Source organism: Sminthopsis crassicaudata, chromosome 1 (genome assembly GCF_048593235.1).
Source record: "Sminthopsis crassicaudata isolate SCR6 chromosome 1, ASM4859323v1, whole genome shotgun sequence".
Classification (NCBI taxonomy): Eukaryota; Metazoa; Chordata; class Mammalia; order Dasyuromorphia; family Dasyuridae; genus Sminthopsis; species Sminthopsis crassicaudata.
The window spans coordinates 299,123,400-299,150,438 of NC_133617.1; the positions used below are offsets into that span (position 1 = coordinate 299,123,400).

Sequence of the window (27,039 nt, forward strand, 5' to 3'; positions counted from 1 at the left end):
ATCATTCTCTCAGGCCTATTTTTACTTGTCAGAATCATTGCCTTGGTTAATGAAACTCTAGAGATAGGGGGTCTTAATAGAAGATTTGGACCTAGAAATATCTGGTGATGGTTCTTCAGCCTCAAACTTTTCTTGCAATCTTAGTAATATCAGTTGAAAGTTGTCTGAATATGAAAATTCATGATCTCTCCCTTTTAAGTCATCCTCAAATGGTTAAGTCTGACTTATTCTCAAGTTCCATTGAATTAGGCCTAGAATTATTTTAGGATTCCAAAAATCTTACTCCTATTCATTTTTCCAAATATTTATTGTTGCCAGAAATTTGTTTTATCACAAGACCACTTTCATTCCTTAAGCAGAGGTCAAAAGAAGAAAAATTATGAAATAACTTTTACTTTTGAAATGTGAAAAAAAAGTTCTATCTTGTTTGAGAGGCTTAAAAAAAATCCTTTTTAAAAATAGGAAACTAAAATCTAAGGAAGATACTTTAGTTTTGCCAATGTCTAATTTTACCTTTAACTAGGAGACAAGAGATAGAAAAAGTACCTGGAAATAGATAACTAACTTCATGAGACTGGATGCTTCTTTTGTAGGAGAGAGGCTAAGACTTTGAAATCCACAATCAAAGAAAAATATTCAAGATAGGTCGAAAGCAGTTACCCCATGAGAAGAAAGGGAATGGGGGGAGAGGAAGAGAAAGAAAACAGGAGGGGGAATAGAAGGAGAGAGAGAGTGAGAGAGAGTGAGAGAGAAGGAGACCGAGTGTTATGAGACATCATGCCATCTATAACTGATATTGGCTCTAACGAGAAAGGGAAAAGCAAGCAAACAAGCATTTATATAGCATTTACTATGTCAGGCATTCTGCTGAGTACTTTAAAAATATCTTATTTGATCCTCACAACAGTTCTACAAAATAAGTGTTGCTATTATACCCATTTTACAGTCAAAGAGAAATTAAATAATTTATTCAAAAATTTTCTAAATCCAATAATATTTTGAGTCTTATAATAAAGAACATCAGGAGCTGATGGTAAGTTTTAAAAAATTAACTACACTCTTGGCCTTTTGACAGGTTAGCATGGGCTAACTAATATCCAATGTCTATCGTTAACTCTACAATTAAAAAAAAAAAAAAAGAAAGAAAGAAAAAGAGCAGTTGGAGTAAGGACAAATAAGGATGACAAATTGTCATTGTAGCCACTAAGTCTTACCTTTTTGCCTTCATCAACAGGAAACACAAACATATAATAATATGGACTGGAATATTATTTACTTATGTGAACATTAGCATCTAGCTCTTTTATATAGAACCCCAGAAATAACTCTCTCTCCATTATGCTGTATTCCTCCTTAAAGGAAACAAATGAACATTTTATTAAAACCAGATTATGGAAAAAGGCAGGAAAAAAGCAAAAATAGCTTATTAAAAAACATCTGTAGTTTTAAACCATTCATTTGTCTTTACAAATAAAGACATTTTGCATTTTGCTTTTTACATACTGAACTTGTGACAATTCTAGGTTATCTATGAATCCCTTCCTTCACCCTCCCTGTTTCCATCCTACCTCTCTGACTTGATGACTTCTCAGGGAATCTTCATAGAGGCAAGATTATCCTTCCATTGCATTTTAAAGTTGGTGGTCACAAAGATCAGCAGGCTAAGTGGATTCACTGAATCTTTAGGAAGAGCCTCTAAAACTTTATCTTTAAGAAATTTAGAGAATAGGTTTCATTCCTAGACATTGCTAGACATTGAAATGAATGTCCAATGATCCTGGGCAAATTACAGCTAACTTTTCCCTGCCTCAGTTTCCTTATCTGTAGAATGAGGATCATAATGGCATCTACATCACAATTTTGCTACTAATATCAAATGAAGTAATACTTGGAAAGCACTTAGCATAGTACTTTAACTTATATTTGTTTATACATTTGTTTCCCTTTTCATCAATAAATACAGGAAAGATGCAAACATGCAATCTGATAAATCAATAATATGTTGGGCACAATCAATTGGAAAAACTCTGAAGCATTCTGTGACTAAAAAGCAGTACAAGAATATAGGCTATACCCTAGTACGGACCAAAAAAGTAAGCAAAATTTAGAAAGTGGGAAAGGGATGATTGTGTGCCAGTACTTCAGCATAAGGTTGTCTGGAATGGAGGACATGACATGAGTATCAGTGTTTAAAAAAATGACTGTGGTAAAACAGGATAGGAAAAATATGGTAGAGCTCTAGGATTCTATACTGGCATCACTATATTTGATCACTGGTAGTGCCAGAAACCATTAGATGTCTGTGATATGGATGAAAAATGTAAGACCATGCTAGGGTAAAAAAAATACAGAAATATTTTGGAGTTCTTTTTAATGATGACTTTTTTTTTTTATGGATTATGAAATTGGAATGGGTCACTTCATAGGATAAAGCATTACTTTCAAGAAAAATTGAGAGATCCTTTGCAGGTCTTTTAAGAAAGAGATCCTTGGTGAGATGCAATTAGGACCAGAAAGCCTCTGAGGTTTTATAGTTCAATAAAGATGTAGCAACCAATATGGATATTCCTAAAAAAAAAATAACTAATAGGCAACATAAAAAGATAAATTTATGAGCTTCAGTCTTCTCTTTTACCCAAGTATTTATGAGTTTTCTAATGGCCTCTGCCTCTTCAGAAAAGCAAACATCTTCCAGTAGTGAGTTATAGAACTTTTCACAGCATTCTTTAAAGGACTAGAAAAGAGCAAGGAAGAAAAAAAAAGTCAGAGACATTTCTCTGGCATGTTTCTAAAAAGCAACAAAAAATTATAATTTTTAGGAATATATAACACATTTTTATTATTACTATCTCATCAAATATACACACATATACATGTTCCCAATAAATAAGATCATATATATATATATATATTCATAGCCTATTCCAAAGAGGTCTCAGAGACAAGTTATATACTCCACCTCATTTTTCCCCTTCCAATGTTCATGCAAGTTAAAATGTAATTTTAGTATCCATAGTATCCAAATATCCAAGGATACTATTAACATAGTATCCAAGCAAAGGCAGCAAGGTATAGTGGAGAGAAGATTGATCTAATTTAGTGGTTTTAGAAGTGTGGTCCAAAAAATCCTGAGAGTCTCTGAAATCCTTTCTATAAATTCAAAATTAGTTTTTATTTCTATATGGTAAATATCTATAAATATAATCCACAAAACAAAAACTTCTTTGGACAGATCCTCAACAAATTTTTATAATATAAAGGGATACTGAGAACAAAAGTTTGAGAACCACTAATCTAGTCTAAGACTTAGACTCCATTTTCCTCATTAAACATCTGTTTTTTATTTCCATTCCTCATTACCACCTTATGATTAAGTAGAAACTTACTGGTAGGAAATTAGAGCATTTTGTCCAAAGAGCCTGTTGGTAGTTCCAAGCAGGTAGTATTTGTTTTATTCATTTCAGTGAGAAGTGATTGGAAGCCCAGGTTAATATCTTTATCTCTGTCTAAAGAAAATAGCTGAGAAAAAAAGGTAGGGGTAAGGAGGGGAAGGGACATTAGCTTTTTCAGTTGGCCTCTGATAAACAGAAAACAAACCTTTCCAGTGAAAGCTTTGTGAAATCTTTGCTTAACTATGGAGAAAACTGATTAATTGTGAATCGACTATGTGAAGGATATCCTAGAAAGAAATATTTGCTTTTACCCAAAGAGAGGGAGGGAATCGGGGAGTGGGGAACCTAGCAAAACCAAACATCTGACTAAATAAAGGATATCATTCTGGAAGAACAAAAATATAGAGAAACGAAAAGTAGCTTTATCATCAAAGCCAAAAAAAATAGTTCTTTAGACTCAGATTCCAATTAGAATTGTCCCATGGGAATGAAATTTTGAGATTATTTTTCTCCATCTGCACTGATAAAATCTGCACTGGCCCATCTGGAACTCGAGTATGGTTTGGAATTTGGATTCATAAGACTTAGGTTTGAATCATGGTTCTCCCATTTAAGAATTGTGTTGTTGTCAAGTCAACAAGCATGGGTAAAAGTGTTGCTCATTGTGTTAAGTACCTAAGATAAAAAAGAAAGTCAAAAACAGCCCCTGCCCTCATGAAACGTATAGTCTATTGAGGGAGACAACCTGCAAAAAATTATCTACAACAAGAAATGTAAAGAGATCACTCAGTAACCTATTCAAAATTAATCTCATGGGGACAAGTTATATTTTTCCTTTTTTAATATTCCCTCTTTTTACTTTTGACCTTCTTCAAAGACATCAGCTTTCCATTTTTATTGTTGTTTCCCTTTCTTCTTATAAATATTGGCCAAGCCACATCAATCTTCTTGCCAAACTTCTCAGGCAAATGGCCTAGCCCCTACCTCCATTTTTTTTTTTTTTTTTTTTTTTTTTTTTGCTATCAATAAATGCCTTTAACCTTTAATCGATTTACTTCATGCTATTTTAAGATATATAATTCCCATCTTGATTACTCAAGCTACATTTAACATCAGAAATCTTTCCATGGCCTCAAATCCTTCACTTTTTTTACTCCTCTTACAACTCTATGAGATGGGACATTGAAAGTATTTATGATCCCATCATTTCCTCTTTATAGATGAGCCCCAAGGTAATAATAAATGTCAGAGCCAAGCCTAAAACCAGGTCTTTCTTGACTCCACATTCAGAATCCTTTCTAATACCACAGGCTATCCCTTTCAGTTTATTAATAACCATGAAAACCTACTACTCTTTTCTCACTCATTCTTCCTGCCTGATTTGAAGCATATGACAATGTTAGCTGCCTTATTTTTTCATTTTCAGATGAAATTATACATCAGATTCAGATGTATACATTAGCATACAGAGAATAGATATTTAATAAATATTAAATCAAACCACAATCTCAGATATTAACAAGGAAACAAAAGAATGGACTACATAAAAACAAATTCAGAATCACTGTGTAGCCCATGATCTATACTGAAAATGTAACAGACACTCTACAACTATATTTCCTACCTGTTCTTTGTTCTTTGATTTTTACATCCTCATGCAAAAAATCTTACAAAAGACATACAATTCTTTTCTAATTGTTCCTAATAGTTCTTCATATGGATCCCACCTATGACCTCAAGGGGAGGGAGTGGGCAGTAAAGATGTAAGATTAAGTATATTTCTATATAAAATGAAAATGTGAGATGCTTTGACTTACAAAGGTTTACCATGATGGAAAAAGTGAAAAACCTGCTAGAATCTGAATGGGCACAATCTAAAGACCATCCCAATGGTTGACCATCCCTGATGCCCATCCTGCTTCCTCTTATGGAAGAAAGACCATTATACCCCAGGCTCTGGATACTGATCTAATGGCCATGTTTCAATTATATTCTTTGTTCCTGGGTTCCCAGTTATTTCCCCCAAAGTAATTCAAAATAAGCTCTTATATCTTCCTTTCTATGAGCAACACACATCAAATAAAAGTATGATTGACTTATGCCTAACTAGTCTGTGTCATTTTCTTTGTGAAAACTTTAGTATATGGTAAATCTAATTAACTTAGGCAAGCGACTTTATCTCTCTGAGACTACTTCCCTATTTAAAAAAAATAAAGGGATGGGACAGAGAACACTTTCTCTAGGGAAGCCAAGTTGGCAGAGTAAAGGCAGAGACTTACCAAATCTTTCTAAAATTCCCTCCAAACAATTTTAAAATAACACTTCAAATTCTTCGAGCAGGAAAACTAAGAAAAATAGATGATGTGAAACAAATATTCTAGTCCAAAATAAGTTAGAAGATCAGCAGTAAAGGACTGTCTCACTGAAGTGAAAGTGGAATGATACAGGTCTTTCCCCAGCAAGTTAGCAGCAGGTGTTGAGGAAAACTGAAATCAATAGTACTATAAATGGTAAGAGCTTGGACAGCTGATCAGGAAATAATAGGGGACTCTGTTGGTAGAGGTGGGGGAGCAGCCTCTGTTGCATTGCCCATATGTAATTTTGGGTCATAGTCCCAGAGTAAGGAGGAACACTAGCATAATGAAGGTTGTAGTTAGAAGGGAATAAGGAACCTGATCAAAGTCCCAGGACAGAAAAGAGTGCCTGTGGTCACTTACAGACAAGAGTAGAGACCAGGAGAACAATGATGATGTCTCCTTAGATCTTAAAAGCACCAAAGTGCTTATAAGTTACTCAGAATTGGCTCTGAAAATACCTGAAGTTTAGAACAGTACCGTTCCCAGCTCAAGAAGCACAGGCCAACTTTAACAAAGTTAAAAGTCCAGAAATAGGGTTAGAAAAATTGATCCAACAACAACAACAAAATCTAACCATGAAAAAGTTATGATTTTGACACAAACTCAAAAGAAGAAAGACAAGATGTCAAAACATTTACTAACAGAGCCTTGAAGAAAAATATGAATTGGACACAAGACCATCACAAAAAAGATTTTAAAAATCAAAAATGAGAGGAAAATTTTAGAAAAGAAATGAGAGTAATACAAGAAAATCATGAGAAGAGAGTCAAGTTTGGTAAAAAGAGGCACAAAAATACTGAAGAAATGAATTCCTTTAAAAGCAGGATTGGCTGAATGGAAAAAGTGGTACAAAAGTTCACTGAAGAAAGTAATTACTTAAAAATTAGTATTGAGCAAATTGAAGCTAATGAATTAGTGAGACATCAAGAACAATTAAATAAAATTAATTGTTTTTAAATAGAAGAAAATGTGAATTCTCTCATTGGAAAAACAACAGATCTGGAAAATAAATTGAAGAAAGATATTTTAAGAATTTTTGGACTACCTGAAAACCATGATAAAAAATCATCTAGACATCATATTTTAAGAAATTATCAATTGAGATGATATGCTAGAACCAAATATCATGAAGTCAAGCTCACAAGATTCAGCTGCTTTCACAAAGTATCAGAGCACTAGTGCTTGGCATGTGATATATTTCAGAAGGCTAAGAATCTAGAATTACAAGCAAAAATTACATGCCCAACAAAACTGAATATAATCCCTTCAGAGCAAAAAATTAATATTAAATGAAATAGAGGACTTTCAAGCATTCCTAATGAAAAGAGCAGAGCTGAATAGAAAGTTACATTTTCGAATACAATACTCAAAAGAAGCATAAAGAAGTAAACATGAAAGATAACTCACAATGAATCAAGAATTGTGAAAAAAGGATTAATAGCTTAGTAAAGGAGACACAAAAATGTACTTTAAAAAACACCTTAAAAACAGAGTAGGACAAATGCTAAAAGAGACACAAAAATAAACTGCAGAAAATACCTTAAAAGGAAGAATTGGAACTTAAAATTAAAAACAAATGTTAAAAATTGTTTTTACTTGTAAATGGAAAGCAAAAAAATATTAATGAAGTAATTGAATTTTTTTTTTTTTTTTTAGTTATAGGATTTTGCCTGCAAAAAGGAAAAAAAGAACCAAAAGAAAAGATGGTTAAGTTCAGTCAAGATTCTTATGAAAACCTTCTTGAAACTGACCAAAGCCTGAATTATTAGAACAGGGATTCCTTTAAGGATAAAGGATGTGAATATCAAAGAATACTTAAAAAAAAAAAAAAAAAAAAAAAAAAGTTACAAAGGCTGAAATTAAACATTTAAACAAAGTTTAAAATCATGCTAGAAAGCAGGAATTTGGAGGATTTCAAATCTTTTGACAAGAAAACCTAGGTTCCATTTCTAAATGTATTACTTTCTAAATACAAGAAAGTCATTTCACTACTTGTCCACATTAGTATAGGAAATCGAAGCCCAGCCTCTGAAACTTCCTGAGAAGTTACCTAGCAGAAGACATCCACCAACTGCTAGTCTATAGAGTTTCAGACGTTATTCTGAGTTCATAGCATAAATTTCCTTCTGAAATTCAAAGATTCTATAAAGATATATTTGAAAAGGATGAGGAGAAAGTCCCATTCTAGTTCAGCAAAATTCAAGAAATAACTCATATATTGTTCTGGAGTTACTATAGTTAGATAGTTTTTGGCTTTTTAGATTTTTTTTTTTTTTTTTATGCTACCTCCATAAGAGGTCCAAAGAATTTTGTAAAGAATAAACGTTTTCAATATTTTTAAAATCCACAAGATTAAAATCTTAAAATGTTACAAGCCCTGATCTTTTTTTTTTTTTTTCTTTTCTTTTAATTGTGCATAAGCAGGGGATAACTTAGCAGTCACTGACAAAGGTATCTCTTCTTGCCATCCTCAAGGAGAGGCAGTGTGGAGCAGCAGAAAGAATAATACATTTAAGACTTCATACTTCATTTTTAATCCCACCTCTGCAATTTCCTATCTTTGTAAACTTGGACTAGTGGCTTCATCACTCTGGCTCTGTTTCCTTCTTGTTGTTTGTCCTTTATTCTTTAAGAGGACCATGCCATCAGGGAAATAATGCCATGCATAAGTGAGAGAGGGCTGTACAAGGTTACCTGCCTCACTTTCCCCTCCAAAACAATCTGGATCCAGTGGCCAGACGCAGATCAGGATGACTGATTTTTCCTTTTCCAGTTTATACTACAGCTTTTCATTTTTACTAAGTTTTTCATTTACACCTTACTTCTTTTCCTATTTCCTGCCTACAATTTCAATTCATGTTAATTAAAGATATTTTATGTGGCAGTCCAAAGTTATGAGTTTAGAGCTGAAAGGGATCTTAACAATCATTAAAGAATAAGATCAATTTTTTTCTAGATACTTCTAAGTGCCCCACTATCTCTTACTACACATTCCCAAACAGAATTTTTACCTGCACAGATTTTTTTTTTTTTTAATTCTGTCCTCTTCTTCCTATTCACACGGCTTCCTAATTGATTTCCCTGTTTCAAGTCCCTGTCCTTTCCAGTTCATCATTTGCATAGCTACCAAAGTGTGATTGTGTCATTCAACTAATACTAGCAGCTCTTTATATCACACCTTGGATCAAAGCTAAATTTCTTTATTATTTAGAGCACTTCCCAATGAGCCCTCTAGTTTTATTTCCAGTTTTTTTCTAGTTTTATTATCCATTGCTTTTGTTCATATACACTATAACCAATCCATGTTGACATTCTTCCTGTATCTAGCATTTATCATTATCTCATTATCTTTTCCTGTTATCTTAGATAATCTGAGAAGTACATAGTATTACCTCAGAGTTGTCTTAATTTGATTTTCTCCAATCAATAGTGATTTAGAGTATTTTTTCATATGACTAAAAATGGTTTTAACATTTTCATCTAAAAACTGTCTGTTTGTATCCTTTGACTATTTGTCAGTTGGAGAATGGCTTGTATTCTAATAAATTTGAGTCAACTCTATATATATTGTAGAAATCCCTCCCCCAATTTTCTACTTCCCTTCTAATCTTGGCCACATTGGTTTTGTTTGTACAAAATCTTTTTAATATAATCAAAATTATCCATTTTGCATTTCATAACGTTCTCTAGTTCTTCTTTGGCCATAAATTCCTTCCTTCTCCACAGATCTGAGAGGTAAATTATCTCTTGTTCTCCTAATTTGCTTATAGTATTACCATTTATGTTTAAATCATGTACCCATTTTAACCCTATTTTGGTATAGGATGTTAGAATGGCCAATGCCTAGTTTCTGCCGTACTATTTTCCAAATTTTCAGCAATTTTTGTCATATCTTACCCAGAATCTGGAGTCTTTGGATTTATCAAACACTACTACATCACTATAGTAATTACTATTATATCTTGTAAATCTAATCTATTTCATTGATCCACTACTCCATTTCTTCCTGTTCCTCATATATACCATTATACCTCTCTTCTGTTGCTTAAAATTCCAACTGCCTAAAATTGCTACTTTTTTTTTTTTTCTATAGGAAGCTTTTCCTGTTTTCCTTCTCCCTGTTGCTGGTGTATTGTACCTCAGAAATTATCTATATCTATTTTATATTTACCTACACATGAATATGTATATCTTCTCTGATAGAAAGTAAAATCTGGGCAAGGACTTCTACTAGTTGAATACTCCTCCCCCTCCCAGGTTTACAGTTTATGGTCCATTAGACTCTCCTTGTGCTCCATGAAGCCCAAGTCAATAATTCCCATGATGATAGTTAAAACTTACAAGTCTTCCATCTTACCAGAAGAAGTTGGTGACTCCCTGCTCATCCAAGCCATGTAAACAATCAAGCAGTCCATCTGGACTCTAAGTAATTTAGTGATATAGTCCAAGAATTAAAGTTATAAGTCACTCAATCAGAGACATAATGAATAAGTATATGGTAGATATGACTAAGTTCTCTGACTCCATATTTTGTATTCTTCACACCATATCATAATAGATAAGAAAAAATTATGATTATACAGTATTTGTTTTCAGTGATGCTCTAACTTCCCTTTTGAAGTCTTCCAAATTCCCAGCTTCCAAATGCCCTTTCATTTCCTTTCTTAAAATATCAAAACAAAACAAAAAACCTTATAGCTTTTCATTTCAATATTTTTTACTTTAAAATTCTTTATTAAGTTTGTTGATGTTTTTAATTTTCATATCACATACATTTTCAAATCTATATCTTCATTTTCATTTCTTCAGCAAACTATATCTTGTAGCAAAGACTAAAAAAAGAGAGAAAAAAATAGTTCAGAAAAATAATAAACTAACACAATGGCCATGCCTGACAATTTATGCAATATTCTATACTCATATTCAGTGAAGAAGGCACATTTTCTGACATACTTCCTGGCACTGTTTGTGTTTTGTAATCATGCAACAATCAGTTTAATTCCCTTTTGTTCTAGCTATTTATTGTATATACTGCTTTTTTTTTTTTTTTTTTTTTTTTTTTTTTTTTTTTTTTTGGTTCTGCTTACTTCCCTTTGCATCAAGTCCTTCTGAAGCCTTCTCATATTTTGAATTCTTCATATTTGTCATGTCTTAAGGCATAATAAGATTCCATTACAAATGAAACATATGAAAATGTCTTTAGCATTCCCAAATCAGTGGGCACATATTCTGTTTCAAGTCTTTTAAAAGTGCTACTATGAATTTTTTGATGTAAGGAAATTTCTTTCTGTCTTTGTTTTCCATTGAGTTATATGCCTAATAGGGGATATCTGATCAAAAGGCATGAATACGGTAATCACTTGGCATAATCCAAAATTATACTTTTTTTAGAATGTTCAGGCCACTTCAGAGATCCACCAACCAAGTATTAATGTGACTCCCGGCCCACCAACCTCTCTATTACTGATGATTTCCTTTTTTTTTTTTTTTTGGTTACATCTGTCAGTTTATTGGCTGTAAGATGAAACCTCAACATTGCTTTGATTTGCATTTCTCTCATTAGTGATTTGGAGCAATCTTTCATATGATTGTCAATAGTTTACAAGACCTTTAAGAATTATAATTTAATTCCTCCATTTTTTTGCTCTCAATTATTAGGTTTAACTCTCATAATGCTATTTAGGCTTTTATCTTCAGTGCCTTCACTTTTTGGATTATTCTATTCTATTCTATTCTTTTCTTGATTTCTCATGACAATGGAGTAGTAATCAGTTACTTGAACTGATACTCTTTACATTTGAAGGTCTTTCTCTTTTGAGGGAAAAATCAGTAGTTTTATTTTAGACATGTGGAATCTGAGATGCCTATGAGACATCCAAAAGGGAGTTGGTGATGTGGGAATGGAGCTCAAGAGAGTAAGGCTGGCTTTGTGATAAGGGACTCATTTGCATAGAGATAACTTAATCCTAAGGAACTGAAGAGATAATTTAGAAAGAGACGAAAAGAGAATAGAGGAAGGAACATTGGGAGATGTACTCTTTTTTAAAGTCATTATCTTTTGCTTCTGCCAAATTTTCTTTCACTTAAGCATTATCTAAAAGCTGTTATTCTCTTAAAACAACCACTACTTCCTTAGAGAGATTATCATATATTCAATATTTTTTCTACTTTAATTTTTGTGGTAGTGTTTTAATCCTGAGTTGAAGCCTTCAAGTTCTCACCTACTTTAATTGCTCGTATTGTCTTTTGAAAATTATAATTCTATTAAGAACAATTTTTGAGTTTGTTAATATCTATTATCTCTGGAGAGTTTGTACAATGTCTTTTTTTCTTCAAAAAAAATTTTGGTTTCCTTTCCTACATGATTTTATTTTTGTTTTTTGTTTTATTCTGACCTTTTAATATTTTTTACTCATTTTTCTTCTTTTCTAGCCTCTTTGTTATTTTATTTCCTGTGATTTTTTGTTTTTTTTAAATTTCCCTCAGGCTTTGTCCCTGGAACTTTTTCCTCTTTTATCCTTTATCATTATATTCTCAGATGCTTGTCTCTTGTATTTCTTGAGCAATAAATTAATAAAATAATCGAGAAGTATTTGTTATGTGCCCATCGCATTTAAGACAGGGCATCTAGGTAGTAATGTGGGAGGAGTGCTAGGCTTGAAATCAGGAAAACTCATCTTTATGAATTCAAATCTGATCTAAGACACTTAATAGCTGGGTGATCCTGGATCAGTCACTTAAACCTGTTTGCCTTAGTCCTTATCTGTAAAATGACCTGGAGAAAGAAATGCCAAATCATTCCACTATCTTTGGCAAGAAAACCCCAAATGAGATTATGAGTAGCTGGACAGCACTGAAATTACTCAACAATTGGTATTCAAGACACTGGTCTAGGCACTAAAGACAGAAATGAAATAGTCCCTACCCACAATGGACTTATAGCTATTAGCAGAAGACAATAAATATGCATAGAAATAAAAATGTAGAATGTGAAAATAATATAATATAAATATAATGTAACATATGAATATAATATAGAACATAAATGTAAAATATAGACCAGTATTACCACTAATAATCATTATTATTAAAGGCTAATATTGACATAGAACTTTAAGGTCTGCAAGACATTTTGTATATTTGATTTCATCTGATTCTCACATACCCATGTAAATGAGATCATATTATTATCCTCATTTTGCAGATGACAAAACTAAAGATGCAAGAAAAGAAGGATATGCTTAAGATGATTTAGCTAATAAACATTTGAAGCAGTACTTGAACTCAAGTCATCCTGACTTGAAGTGATTCCAGGTTCAATTCTAAACTCCTTATATACTATATACACAATACATACAATATAATTTTTTAGGAGAAGGCAATTAGGTTTCAGTGACTTGCCCAGGGTCACACTATTACGGAATGTATGAGGCTGAATTTGAACTCGGGTCTTCCTAGATCCAGAGCCAGTGACTATCCACTGTGTCACCTAGCTGCCCTATAAAAAGTAAAAAAAAAAAAAAAAAAAAATGTTGGGGGAGTATACATTAGGATATGGGAAAATCAGCTAGCGCCTCATTTAAAAGAGGAGTTTGTACCTCTTCAAAGGAAACTAGGGATTTTAAAGAGTAGAAGTGAGGAAAGAGAACGTTTTAGGACACAGATTGTTGTATGTGAAAAATAGTAAAAATATTAGTTTGGCCAAGTCTTAGAGTGTGGGGAAGAATTATATAGAAGGTAATAAATCTAAGAAATTAGGTTGGAAACAGATTGTGAAGGGCTTTAAATCCTAAACACACATATGTTCATTTGACCCTAGAGGTAATAATATGATTTGAGTGTAGTATATGCTTGATATAATCAAATCTGTGGAAATTCAGCTGTATGTGGAACAAATTGGGGAGAGGAAACATTTGGTTCAGGGAGACCAATCAGGAGGCTATTGTAGTAGTTTATGAAAGAGGTGATAAAAGACTAAATTATGGTGGTAGCTATGTCAAGAGAAGGGGGAATAAATGAGAGAGACTCTGTAGAGATAGAATCTATAAAACTACTAATTGCAGATATAGGGTAAGGAAAGATGCAAAGTCAAGGATGAATGTTAAGCCATATGGGAAAGATTGGGGTACATTCAATAGAAGAAATAAGAGAGTTACATCTGGAAGAAAAGTTGAGTTCAAGTTGGGCTTAAGATATCTTTAGGATACAACTTATATTTTTATCTTAGGAAGTGCTTCTGAAGAGGGGACCCTGAAACTCTAAAAATCCTTAAAGGAGAAAATCTCCTTCAATTGCCTTGGTGAGGGACCCAAGGAACAGTTTCATCTTTGTTATCTGGGTGGGGTAGGCTCAGTCCTGAAACTCATTAAATTCAATTCAAATTCCAGCTCAAGCTGGAGCCAGCAAGGAGCCAATTTGGGACTCCACTCATGAGTCCCCTTCAGCTTGTAGCCAAAACTCCTATTATAAAAGAACCAAACCAAAACCCTCTCTTTGCAGAGGTTCCAAACATGCCATGCTTGGGATGCCAAGGAGCCTCTGTCCACTGGAATACTCTTTCCAGTGCCATACTCTTTTTACCCTCACCTATTTCCTAACCAGACTTTATGCCTCTCTGTCAGGATTTCTAACGTTACTTCTATCCACATAATAAACCTCTTATCAATCTAGATTTTCGGGTCCCTAAATTCTTTTACAGATAATCTCTACCCTGCCAGAAAGGAGTCCCCAAAACTCCCTATCCTGGTGCCATTTTCACTTAGTAAATAAAACCAGAAGAAGTGACATTTGAGCCAGGCCTTAGGAGTTGTCGAGGATTCCCAAGCAAATGTAGAAGGGAGACAAATGGATTGACGTGGTAAGAAGAGCATTCTAAGCAAAAAAGTTATATAAGAAAAGATACTTAGCTGATGACCATATTGCATGTTAAAGACAAAAATAAGTAAATTTAATTATTTTAGCACTGAAACTATTTGAGATTAGTTTATCCCAGCCCTTTCTAGAGAACAGCAAACAGGTCTGTTAATTATAAAATGACTCATCCAGGTCACATTGTAGTGGCAGAATTGAGATTAGAATACAGAACACAACTCCCAGTCCAATGTTCCTTACAGAATCTTGATGCCTTTATTGAAATCTGCATAGATATACCTCAACTTTTTTTGAAGTTAAAAGGGATATTTAAAATTGACATTGAGTAAGCATCATGGGTTAAATGGACAAAGGGCTGATTTCAAGTTATATTTCTGTCATATGTTTTCTATGTGACTTTGGCCAAATTTCTTAATCCCTCAGCAGTCTAGAATTATAAGTCCCAGAGAGGATGTCTGCCTTCACTGCTAGAGGGAGCTTTCTTACTCTAATGAAATCATGGGTCCAGTCTTTATCTGTAAAACTTTTAAAGGAACTGCTTCTAAAAGCAACTATCCCTTTTTTAGATTTGGTCTGATTTAGTATGAAATTAATTTATTTTTCTTTTCTTAGATAAATACTGAAGAGTTTAAAATAAAAAAATCATCAAATGTGAAGACTATATCGATTTAATACATTTCATTATCTTATCCATAGATTGGATTTAGCTGATTTAAACCTATCCTAGTGTTCCGTTGAACTAATTCTGCTTTACAGTGACAAGATTAAGTTACCAATTATTCATTACCTATGGAATTCTTTTCCACCCCTTTTTAGTGGTTAATTTTTCTGGATTCTTAACCTCTAATACCTTCTCAAGTATATGGATTCTAATCAGAGGTATAATTAGGACCAATGGAAGAGGAAGAATACTTCCTCCTTGGAGGGCTGCATGTCTATGTCTGTTTGTTTACATATATTCCAGCTCTCTACTCCATCCACCTCTCTATATCCAAAATGAATTTGACATCGTTGAGAGCAGAGACTTTCATTTCTATCTTTGTATACCTGTATTGGGCCTGGGACATGCTAAATTCTTAATAAAAGCTTATTGAATGAATGCATAAAAGTAACTCAATGTTAAAAAATACATAAAATATAACTCTAAAATGTCTTTAAAACCAACTTTTAAAATTTTTGTAATGTAACTTTAGTTATAACTCTGATGATGGTTTTTAATGCCTGGGATGTATGCAAAAAGGCAAAGACCAAATCTGATCCCTGGGTTATAGTTTGCTAATGTTTAAATTAGATGAATCCTTCCTCCTCTGACAATGTGTGATCCTGTGACTATACCTGAAGAAGAAAAACCATAAGTATAAAAAAAGGGTATTTCCCTCTCAGTAATTGCACTTTTTTTCCTTTTTTCCCCCTCTATTAAGCGTAAGAAAGAACAGGAGCATAACATTTTCAGATACATTCTTTCTATGAAGTACAAGAAAAGACACGATCTACAGGGATGAGGTCCAGGGTAACTAGATAGGATTAGCAGAAAAAGCCTGAAGTACTGATAAGATTACTCCCTGATGCACTCAGGGAAGAGTATTGATGGGGGTCAGTCCCACCTCCCAGTGAAGGTGTTGGGTAACCCCACCTTTCTGTATCCAATCACAAAACCAAGTTATGAAGTCAAATCCCCTAAGGTTAAATTTCCCCCATTGCTCTGCCCAGGCCTAAACCATCTTTGCAAAATTCCTTTTGGGTTAGCCTACTACAACATTTCACTTTTGGTATCTTTCTTCCCATCCCTTCCTCCCCATGCTTCATTCCCCCATGTGTTCTCTTTATTATAGCTAGCTAACTCTTTCTGGGTGCAAAACTCCTATATGGATTTAGCCTGCCAGTCAATGTATACTCCCACACCATGGTATATTCCCTTTCTCCTAATTAATTTTCACTAGGAAACTTGTCTTTTCCCTTGTTAATTGTTTTCTTTTTTTTCCCCTTTTTCTGAGGCTGGGGTTAAGTGACTTGCCCAGGGTCACACAGCTAGGAAGTGTTAAGTGTCTGAGACCAGATTTGAACTCCTGAATTCAGGGCGGGTGCTCTATCTACTGCACCACCTAGCTGCCCCTCCCTTGTTAATTGTTAAAAAAAGAAAACTCTGGTGGAGTCTCGGCAGAGTTGCCTAAGGACGAGGCAGCAGAGAGGAGCCCCCGGAGCCACCATGCAGAGATCCATCAAGTCGTTTTTCCAGCCTACGAGCGAGGACAAGGTGAAGAAGCCGGAGGAGCCCCCCAAAAGCAGCAGGGAAAGAGAGCCAGCCTCCAACGCTGCCTTGAAGGAGAGGAATGGCGCGGAGTCGGAGGGCGAGTCACCAGTGAAGCGGCTGGCCAGGAGGACGCCCCGAGTCCTGGGCGGCGAAGGCGAGGAGGCCCACGAGGAGCCCGAGGAGGCGGCCCGCGCAGCCCCCCGACAGGAGGAGCTCAGCGGTCCCTCCCCGGCCAGCTCCAGCCACTCCCCCTCATACTGGCGCCCCAACAGCATATTCTACCCGGCCTGGATCCCCAAGCGCCGCACAGCCCGGAAACAGATACAGAAGCGGAAGCCACAGGAGCTTTCCGATGACCCGGAGGGCAGTGAGCCCAAGAGGCACAAGAGGGAGGGAGGTAAGAGTGCGGGAAGGAGCCCAGAGCGGCCCCTGCCGATCCCCGAGGCTGAGAGGGGGGACCAGCCTCCCCCAGAGGCCTTGGGGGAGGCGGCTGAAGAGGCGAGGGAAGGACAGGTGCCCGCCGAGGTGCACGCCCAAGGCATCCACTGGCGCCTGCACCAAGACACCCAAAGCTTCCCCCAAGGAACACGCTAGGGCGCCACCCCGGCGCCCAAAGCTCACACCAAGGCGCCCACGCAAGCAGCCAAGGCACCCACCGAGACCCCCCCCCCAACCCCAAGGCGCCCAGCGAAGCACCCAAGGCCTTCTGCAATTTCTTCCTCTCCCCCTCCCCTCCCCCCCGAAAACCAGCAGCGACAAAGCAGGCCCCGCAGGACGCTGAGGCGGGAAGGCCGCAGAGGAGACGTCCAGCACGGCCCCGGACCCAACGGCCTACAACCGGAGGAAGAGCGGCTATCACCCCGTCAATGACGCCTGCTGGAAGCCTGGCCAGAGGATCTCCTACCTCGTTGTGGCGCAAATCTTTGAGAAAATCGAGGAAGTCTTTGCTCGGCTCCGGATGGTGGAGACTCTGCGCTCTCTGGTCGCCCTGTCCCCCTCCGACATTCTTCCGGTCCTCTACCTGAGTCTGAACCAGCTGCCCCCCCCCCCCCCCAGCACAGCCTGGAGCTCGGCGTGGGGGACGGTGTCCTCCTCAAGGCTGTGGCTGAAGCCACAGGGCGGCAGCTGGACACCATGCGGGCTGAGATGGCAGAACTGGGGGACGTGGGGCTGGTGGTGGAGGTCAGCTGCAGCACCCAGAGCCCCTTGCTGCCCCTGCCCCACCTGACGGCCGCAGGGGTTCTGAGCAAGCTCCGGGACATTGCCCGCCTCAGGGGCAGCGTCTTCACATCAAAGATAGCCATGAACAAGCTTATGGCCTGCCGCCACTCAGAGGCCCGCTTCATCGCCAGGGCCCTGAGTGGGCGGCTGCGCCTGGGACTCACCTGGCTGTCGGTGCTGGCTGCGCTCGCTCAGGCCGTGAGCCTCACACCCCCCTGGCCAAGAGTTCCCCCCTGCCGTGGTGGATGCTGGGAAGGGCAAGTCAGCAGAAGCCAGAAAGTCCTGGCTCGAGAAAAAAAGGACTGATCCTGAAGCAAACCTTCTATGAGGTGCCCGACTTGGACCTGATCGTCCCCGCCCTGCTCAAGCATGGCCTGGACCAGCTGCCCCAGCACTGCCAGCTGACCCCAGGGGTACCCCTGAAGCCCATGCTGGCCCACCCCACCCCGGGCATCAGGATGGTGCTGAAGTGCTTTGAGGAGTCGGCCTTCACGTGTGAATACAAGTATGATGGGCAGAGAGCACAGATCCACGTCCTGGCCAACGGGGACGTGAAGATATTCAGCCGCAACCAAGAGGACGACACGGGCCGGTACCCGGACATCATCAGCCACGCACTCAAGATGAAGCGTCCCTCCGTTGTCTCCTGCACCCTGGACTCGGGAGGCCGTGGCCTGGGACCGGTGCTCAGCCCCCGAAAGCGCAAGGAAGTGGAGGAGACAGATCCAGGTCCAAGTGTGTCTGCATGCCTTCGACCTCATCTACCTCAACGGGCAGTCCCTGGAGCCGCTGTCCCGGAGGCGGCAGCTGCTCCGAGAGAACTTCATCGAGACAGAGGGCGAGTTCGTTTTTACCACGTCTCTGGACTCGAAGGACATGGAGCAGATCGCCGACTTCCTGGAGCAGGCAGTGAGAGATCCTGTGAGGGCCTCATGGTCAAGACCCTTGAAACCAACGCCACCTATGAGATTGCCAAGAGATCCCACAACTGGCTCAAGCCGAAGAAGGACTACCTGAAAGGCGTGGGCGACACCCTGGACCTGGGTGATCGGGCCTATCTGGGCCAGGGAAAGCTGGCCGGGCGCTACGGGGGCTTCCTGCTGGCGGCCTTCGATAAGTACAGTGAAGAATTCCAGGCCATCTGCAAACTGGGCACAGGCTTCCGCGAGGAAAAATTGGAGGAACTTTGTCAGAGCCTCCAGGCTCTCGTGATTCCTGCTCCTCCTTCCTATGTGGGGCTGAAGGGGCCGTACCCCCTGACCACCGGCTTCAGCCGACCACTGTGTGGGAGGTCAAATGTGCTGATCTCTCGGTCTCTCCATCTATTCAGCAACCCGAGGCTTGGTGGAGAGCAACAAGGGCATCTCCCTGCACTTCCCCCAATTTGTCCAAGTTTGAGAAGACATGAAACCAGAAGAGGCAACTTCTAGTGCTCAGGTGGCCTGGCTGTTTGAGGAGCAGCAACAGATTCAGAACCAGCAGGACTCTGAGTCCTTCGACTTTGGGCTTGAAGATTTCTATTAGCCCCCCCAGCTGACCTTGGGGAGCAGAGCTTGGGTGCTACCAATAACCAATAAAACTTTGGGTCTTCCCCCAAAAAAAAAAAAACCAAAAAAAATAAACCTCTTTCCTTGTTAACTATACGCTCTCCCAAATTTATTTCATATTTACCATTCCTAGTACCTATTTTACCTCTTTATTTTTTTCTCACAAATTCTGGTCTCAGATGCTACCTAGCTATATGATCCTGGCCGAGAAATTTGACCTTAATAGATTCAGTATCCTTATCTGTAAAATGAAATGGAGAAGAAAATTGTTGTGGGCATAGCCCCTCTAAGATTCCTTGTCTGATCTACCTTTGATACAAGATTTGGGCTTGTACCCAGCCCCCCCCAGGAGATCTGAGCTGGCTTGGATAACCCAACCCCCAACTGCTGGAACTCTATCTTTCCAGAATCACTAAATCAGTCAGGACCACTAAATGTCTTTATTCTAGATCTTTACCGTCACCTCCAACGCCAGGTCACGAGTGTGAGTGAGCTTGAGTTCCACCACCCAAGTTTCTCTTACTCCTCCCACACAAGTCACTTCCCTCTCTTTGTCCCACCAATCAAGTCAGCACAGAACAGCTGGGGAGGGTCAACCTTCAAACAAGTTAATAGGGAACCGTCCAATTGGCAATTAGTCTCACGTGCTTCATTATCCAAGTGCATTGCTCAGTTCTAGCCCTTTACATCTCCCGCTTTCTTTTGTTTTAGACCACAGGAGGTCGCGCCATCCCTGACTTTTCAGGAGGGGAGATGAAAGCACTAAATAGGAGATAATCACGCCCTCCCTGACATCTCAGGAAGGGAGATGAAAAGCACCAAAGAGAAGTGGGGATTTGCTAGCGGGTTTCTGGATTGAAGGGCCTTTAAAATTAGAGACAAGTATGCACAAACCCATCAGCATGGGAGTTATTACACAAGCACATAGCAATAAGGCAGAGGCTATTAGTGGTGACTCTCCCCACAGTCAGTGCAGACTCGATGTGGTGTAACAAACAGGAATTGTACATGCAAGTAGTGATATAACAAACAATATAAATCAACATGGTATTGTAAGAGATTTCCAGAAGTCCTAGAAGGAGGGTATGTAAACACCAGACACACATACCCCTTCTTCAGCAACCAAGAGATAGTCCAAAACCAGTCTATTGTCCATTGCTTCACTGTTGGGGAATCCAATGATCCCCACAAGGTTTTGAAGTCTAGCAACAGTCTTATGATGCCTCAGAGAATCCAATGATTCCTGAGGATTTCAGTCCTACAACAGTCTTATGATGCCTCAGAGAATCCAATGATTCCTGAGGATTTCAGTCCTACAACAGTCTTATGATGCCTCAGAGAATCCAATGATTCCTGAGGATTTCAGTCCTACAATAGTCTTATGATGTCTCAGAGAATCCAATGATTCCTGAGGATTTCAGTCCTACAACAGTCTTATGATGTCTCAGAGAATCCAATGATTCCTGAGGACTTTCAGACCTACAATAGTCTTATGATGTCTCAGAGAATCCAATGATTCCTGAGACTTTCAAGTCCTACAATAGTCTTATGATGCCTCAGAGAATCCAATGATTCCTGAGGACTTTCAGACCTACAATAGTCTTATGATGTCTCAGAGAATCCAATGATTCCTGAGACTTTCAAGTCCTACAATAGTCGTATGATGTCTCAGAGAATCCAATGATTCCTGAGACTTTCAAGTCCTACAATAGTCGTATGATGTCTCAGAGAATCCAATGATTCCTGAGGGTTTTCAAGTCCAACAGTTTTTGATGTCCATGGGTCAAACGCCATAACTGCCAGGTTCTTTCAGTGGTGGGCACAGTCAGCAATGGAACCACCCAATGTTTCTTGGGCCTTCTCCTTTGTTTCAAGGGTCTGCTCTGTCTCTCTCCGATGGACAAGGCGAATACGGCTCGTTGGCACCCATCTGATTCCTTCTCCATCTGTGGAGATACAAGCAAACCCTCTCCCCCAAGCAGTTAATCTATCTGGTCCCTTCCATTCACCACTTTCTGGGTCTCTCCACATCACTTGGCCATTATCTAAAGACAGTGGAGCTGCTCTCACTGGACACCTCTCTGCTGGAGCCAGTGCATCTTTGTCAAAAATTAAAATTTAATGGTATAGAGAACTAAATTTAGAAGTTCTCTAGGGTTACCCGTGGCTCCCCCTTTCTTTTGTTTTTGGAGGAGTGTCTTAATATCTCTGTTTCTTCTCTCTACTATTGCCTGCCCTTGAGGATTAAAGGGTATGCCCGTGGTATGTAAAATCTTATACTGTGCACAGAAGTGTGTAAAATGTTTAGATGTATATGCAGGTCCATTGTCTGTTTTTATTGCTTGTGGCTCACCCATAATTGCAAATGCTTGTATAAGGAATTCAGTGACCACTCTGGCTGTCTCTTTTGCTGCTGGCATTGCAAATGTGAATCCTGAAAAAGTGTCTACCACGACGTGGATAAAAGATAGACGATCAAAAGATTTATAATGGGTCACATCCATTTGCCAAATTTCATTAGGTATCAAACCATGAGGGTTCTTCCTGGAAGGAGTGTAGGAGCATGGAAAGGAGGGCAAGCTGTACAGGCTTTTACTATGCTCCTAGCTTCTTCTCTTGTTATCCCAAACTGCAAACGTAAAGCTCGAGCAGCCTGATGATATTTAGAATGAGACTCTTGTGCTTTTTGAAATAAAGGAGTACTGGCCAGCATGGTTAGAAGGCTATCTGCCTTTGAATTACCATCAAAAATAGGACCTGGAAGTCCACTATGGGAGTGGACATGCAAAATATAAATCTTACCTGGATGCTTTCTCACTTGCTCTTGAAGCTCTTTAAAGAGCTGATATATATTGGAGGCTACAAATTTTATTTGGGCTGTGGCAATTCTTTGTACCACACCTACTGAATAGGCTGAATCAGATATTATATTTATGTCTCCCGGATAATAAGCAAGAGCTAGAATGATTGCATACAATTCATTCTGCTGAGTGGACTGAAAAGGAGTTCTGATTACTCTCTTTATAGTTAAGTCATGAGAATACACAGCGCAAATATTATGATTGGATGCATGTGTAAAGATAGTTGGTCCTTTAAGAGGAACTTTAGAAACCTTTTCTTCAAGAATCCATTGCCAATTATGTAGCAGTCTGGTTATCTTTAATGGAGACCCGTGTGCAAAATTTGGAGCCATGGTTAATAAAATTTGCCACTCTGGGATGGTTTCGCAGCACACATTAACTTGTGCATTAGTATAAAAGGTGTATATTTTGTCAGGTCTTGTCCCAGATAATTGTACTGCTCGTTTAATGGCCTTTAATAAAATTCTAGCCACAAGCACTGGGTAAGGAATAAGGCTTTGTTCTGGTTGTGCTGGGAGGTTCACCCACTCTATCACACTGTCTCCTTGATGAAGGACTGCTGTGGGGGCCTCTTGTGTAGCAAAAACTGATATTTCCAAGAGTTTTTGAGTGACTCTTTCAACCACATTGGATAAAGCCAGTTCAACTTGTCTCAAAGCCTCTTGAGCTTCTTTTTTAAGCTGGCGTGGTGAATTTAAAGCACTGTTTCCCCTTAAAATGTCATATAATGGTTGCAATTGACAGGTAGTCAAGCCTAGCACGGGACGCATCCATTGGATATCTCCTATCAATTTCTGGAAGTCATTTAAGGTATTTAGCTTCTCTGTTCTTAAGGAGAGTTTTTGTACTGTAAGCACCTTAGGATATACTTCATATCCTAAATATTGAAAAGGAGCATGTCTTTGAATCTTTTCTGAAGCTATGTGCAATTTATAATTCCTTAGTATTTCTATGGTTTTTTGTAGACATGCTTCTAACATTTGTTCCTCAGGTGCACATCCCAATATATCATCCATGTAATGTAATAACATTACTTTTGGAAATGCTTTTCTTACTGGACTAAGAGCAGCAGCAACATACATTTGACACATAGTAGGGCTGTTTTTCATTCCCTGTGGCAAAACTGTCCATTCATATCTTTTATAAGGCTCAGCTAAGTTAACGCTGGGCACTGAAAAGGCAAATCTTTTCATATCCTCCTTATCTAGAGGGATAGAATAGAAACAATCCTTAATGTCTATAACCCACAGAGGCCATTCTCTAGGCAACTGAGTAGGAGATGGAAGTCCAGGTTGAAGAGTTCCCATAGTTTCCATCTGTTCATTTACCTTTCTTAAATCAGTCAACATCCTCCATTTTCCAGATTTCTTTATTACAACACATACTGGGGAATTCCAAGGACTTAGAGAAGGTTGTAAGTGTCCTTGGTCAAGTTGTTCCTGTACTATATCTAGTAAGGCCTGAATTTTATCGCTACCTAAGGGCCACTCTTCTATCCACACTGGTGTATCAGTTTTCCACTGGATAGGAACAGGTGAAAGTGTTGGCAGGCCTTCAACAGCAGCCCTGCCTAAAAAACCGAAGTACTCATTTTTAACCCTAATTGTTGTAAAATGTCTCTTCCCCACAGATTGATGGGGATTTTTTCAACTATAAAAGGAGTAAAAACTCCTGTTTCACCTTCAAATACCCATCTTAAAGGGGTAGCACTAACTTCAGCTGCTATTGATCCTCCTACCTCATGCATGTAGGTGTCTGCCTTTTTCTTTGGCCAGTGACTGGGCCAGTTGGCACCTCTAATGACTGTGTGATCTGCACCTGTGTCCACCAGTCCTTCTAATGCTATGCCATTTATATAGATGGTGAGCATAGGTCGGTCAGCTGTCACAGCTGCTGTCCAGTATATTCCTGGGTTTTTCTGCTTGGAGTCAGAACGTGGGTGACTGTCACCAGGTTGCTTATTAGGAGTCTGTATCAATAAACCTGATGCTACTACTTCCCCTGGTTGATAAGTCACACATTGTCTCCCTGTGTTAGTGACTGGGATATTATCTACACATTCCCCAGTTTCCCACATCAGAGTATGAATGAACACTGTCTTGTAAGTACTCTCAGGAGGTGAAATGGTCAAGCCTACTGTGCCTGGAGGCCAGGGATCCATAGGTTGGAGAGGAACAGATTTCACCTCTCCAGGGGGTATCTCAATTGTCCCAGCTGCATACAACTCTATCCTCCCTAATTGTAGTCCCTTTCTCCCATCATGTTGGTTCCTGGCTGACTGATTGTGTAATCCCTTTCTCCCCTCAGATGGCTTCCTGGCTGATTGGTCATGTCTGGGTATTGGACTTGGAGGCACTCTCTGGGTGTGGCATCGGCATATCTTCTACTCTCTTGACCTGCAGAATTATACTGTTGAATCACGGGAAAAATTTGAAGTTTGAAATCATTATCTACTTCTTTTCCATTTTCAATTGCTTCAATAAGCCCTCTTTTTAATCTAGTTACAGGAGTGGGCAGTTGTTGGGAGGGGGGGCTTTGTGTGGGAGGAGGGGGGGCGCTGATGATGTCACCGCCCCTCCCACTACTCCTCCTCCCTCCGTCCCTGAAGGAGGAATTGATGTGGGCTGATCAATAATCTGCTCTCTAGGTGGGGTTGAAATTTCTTCGGGACAATCAGAGTCAACACACTCAGATTCCTCATTCAAATCCCCTTGCCCTCTGGCAATGTCCTGAGTTTGCCTATCTTCTATCTTTTGTTCCTCATGCTTCCTTCTCAGTGCCTTTTTAGAACTTTTCCTTCTTCTAAACTCTTCTCGATAGCTTAAGTCTAATAGAATCAAGTTGTATAAATAAAATACCTCTGGGAAAATTTGACAAAGCCCATTTTTTGAGTAAAATTCTTTCATTTCAAGTCCCACTAGCTTCCATTTATCTATACGTAGTTTCTCTTCATTTAAGAACCAAGGGGACGTGCGACTCAATGAGTGTAAGAGATTATTCATTTGTGGGATGGGAACAAGTAAACTTTTCTCATCAATTATCTTAATTATATCCTCTATAGCATTTCTAGATGAGGCAGGGGCTGGGGTTGGAGCAGGGTCAGCTGAGGCCCAGGATTTACCTAACATCTGCCCCATCTCAGTTACTAGAGATTGCTGATTTAGTCCTTAACAAGGTAAATTCCTTATTTCTATTAGAATACTCACCTAATCTCCTGGTCACAGGAGGACTTCGGTGGAAGTAGGGTGCCAGCCACACGTTGGACGCCAAATGCTGGAACTCTGTCTTCCCAGAAATCAGCAGGAGTCAGGACCACTAAATGTCTTTATTCTAGATCTTTACCGTCACCTCCAATGCCAGGTCACGAGTGTGAGTGAGCGTGAGTTCCACCACCCAAGTTTCTCTTACTCCTCCCACACAAGTCACTTCCCTCTCTTTGTCCCACCAATCAAGTCAGCACAGAACAGCTGGGGAGGGTCAACCTTCAAACAAGTTAATAGGGAACCGTCCAATTGGCAATTAGTCTCACGTGCTTCATTATCCAAGTGCATTGCTCAGTTCTAGCCCTTTACACCCAACTATCTGAAAAGCACACCAAAAATCAGGAATCCGCCCATTACTTCTTCAAGCAGATAAAAAGAGCAAAGCTAGAATCATCTTTGGTCAGAGATTTGAAAGATGCCAGCCAAGTTGCTTTGCATCAGAGATTCTCCGTCCCAGCCACTGCTGTTGGTGTATTTCTCCCTCTATCTAATGCCTTTTACTAACCAGACCTTGACCTTCCTTCTGAACCTTGCAATAAACATCTTTTACCCATCTAGGTTTTCGGCCTGTAAATTCATTTATAGGGGACTCTCACCGCCACTAGATGCCAAGTTTTCTAGGTCCAGAGTGTCCTTTATGCTGTTTTGTTAGAATTTTCCATATGTGTGTGTATGAGAGAGAAAGAGAGGGAGAGGGAGGGGGAGAGAAGGGGAGGGGGAGGGAGAAAGAGAGAAAGATCACTTATGGTTATGCAAAACAAATTTCTACATGTTTCCTCTGAAATCAAGGTTGGTCATTGTGCTTATAAAAGTTCTTAAGTTTTCCAAAGTTGTTTTTACAATTTTATGCTTGAACAAATTATTCTCCTTAGCCTATTCATTTTATTCTGTATCAATTCAAACAGTTCATATAAGTCTTCTGATTTGTCTCTGAAACCATTTCATTATTCAGGTTTATACAATACAATTTATTAAGCCATTACTCAATTGAGAGGCATCCTTTTATTTTCTAGTTCTTTGTCCTCTGTTTCTGTCTCTTTCTTTCTTCCCTCTTTCCTTCTCTCTCTCCCCTCTCTCTTCTCTCCTTTCTCCTCTTCTCTTTTCTTCTAGTAAGTGGTAGTAGGGAAGAGGAATTAGGAGGGAAAAATAGTTGCTTGATAATTGGAAAATAAAAAAATTTTTTAAAGGAAGTCATTTGTTTAATATGCTTAATTTTACATATCACCTAAATGTGTAATGAAAAGAACCTTCAAAATGATCTAGTCTTCCTCTCCTC

At 38.9% G+C, this 27,039-nt stretch overlaps 1 long non-coding RNA gene and 1 pseudogene across 1 annotated transcript; one reads left to right on the forward strand and one right to left on the reverse strand.

The window, feature by feature from the left end:
• Positions 1–1,573: 1,573 nt before the first annotated feature.
• Positions 1,574–26,068, reverse strand: LOC141549447 (uncharacterized). Its single transcript, XR_012484362.1, has 3 exons — positions 25,707–26,068; positions 2,636–2,734; positions 1,574–1,707 (listed from the first exon to the last, which is right to left on the reverse strand). It is a non-coding gene; the product is annotated as an uncharacterized LOC141549447 (long non-coding RNA).
• On the forward strand, positions 16,794–19,663 carry LOC141549445 (DNA ligase 1 pseudogene; annotated as a pseudogene).
• Positions 26,069–27,039: the final 971 nt, after the last annotated feature.